The 1,247-nt window shown below is 55.0% G+C and overlaps 1 non-coding gene across 1 annotated transcript; it reads right to left on the bottom strand.

Moving 5' to 3' along the window:
• Window positions 1-695: 695 nt before the first annotated feature.
• On the bottom strand, window positions 696-849 carry LOC138512594 (5.8S ribosomal RNA). The gene has a single exon (XR_011281394.1). It is a non-coding gene; the product is annotated as a 5.8S ribosomal RNA (ribosomal RNA).
• Between the last annotated feature and the right edge of the window lie 398 nt (window positions 850-1,247).

The raw sequence follows: 1,247 nt of genomic DNA, 5'->3' as shown, positions 1-1,247 counted from the left end.
CTAGAGCCTGGGTGTGCTGCAAGTTCCAAATAGAGAGCAGACAGGACCATTCCTTACTGACAACAGTGGGCCAAAAGAGAAGCGTTTCCTGTGAGCTATTCTCCTGTGCTAACTCACCGTTAGTGAGGGAAACCTGGTTAGTTTCTTTTCCTCTGCTAATTAAGATGCTTAAATTCAGCGGGTCGCCACATCTGATCTTTAGCCGTAGTAGGAGAGCTGAAGCTCGGGCGGCCGGACTCAGGCCTTGGGCTGTTGGGGGATTGACCCATCCCATGCCTCTGATGCGGTTGAGTGTGAGCTGTGCTGATCTTCACCAAAGCCTGCATGGGGAAAGTTTGCCTGATGTACATGGTCAGGAGGCCTGCATTCCAGGCCCTTCCCATGCAGTAAGTTGTGGGGCACCATAGACAGCCACATGCGGCACAGCCAGCTGCCGTGGGGTAGGGGAATGTTCATTGGGTTCTTAGGACACAGCCGCCCCCACCTACACCACTGGGGCAAACTGGGTGACTGCCCCTCCTGACCTCTGGGGGCAGGAGGAACAGAGAAGCCAAGGCACGCCGGCAGCAAACCTCCACAACATGTCCATGGATGCTGCTGATCAGGGTGTGACCTTAGGGGGACGATGTGAATGGGATCCCTGAAACACTCTCAATTGTTCCCTGAGGGGGGCACCAGGGCGATTGATGTTCAAGTGATCCTCAGACAGGTATAGCCACAGAAGGAAATTGGAGCCACAATATGCATTTGAAGTGTTGATGATCAATGTGTCCTGCAATTCACACTAATTCTCACAGCAAGCTGTGTTCTGCATCGATGCATGAGCCAAGAGATCCATCGGCAAGAGTCACAGACAACTTTAATTTTTCCAGATGTCGACCCGAATCTGCCAGGGCAGGAGAGGCTGGAGGAGGCAGTGCCGCCCATCTTGCTCTCTCTGCGTGATGTACCGGTCCCCTGTCTAGCTTCCCCACTCGGGAGTCGGCCAAGACCAGCTGGGTTTTAAACAAAGAGGTTCCATGTACTCTGCCTGGGGAGCCTGCCTGCAGTCTTCTGTACAGCTTGATGGGGCTAGGCACAGCAATGGAAGCAAACCGCTCTGCCACCGGACAACCCAGCCGGTCTGCTCCTCCCCTGACCTTGACATCCTGCTCACCTTTCGGGGAGACAGAGAGGAGGGCCGTAGGGGGCATGGAGGTGGGTTGGGTGGGACTGCTAGAGTCTTCAAACCCGAGCCCTGCTGCACA

This window comes from Ambystoma mexicanum, chromosome 6p (assembly GCF_040938575.1).
Source record: "Ambystoma mexicanum isolate Mex_15411 chromosome 6p, UKY_AmexF1_1, whole genome shotgun sequence".
NCBI classification, from domain to species: Eukaryota; Metazoa; Chordata; class Amphibia; order Caudata; family Ambystomatidae; genus Ambystoma; species Ambystoma mexicanum.
The sequence above is the reverse complement of the archived record's forward strand: the minus strand, read 5'-3'. Positions and strand labels throughout refer to the sequence as shown.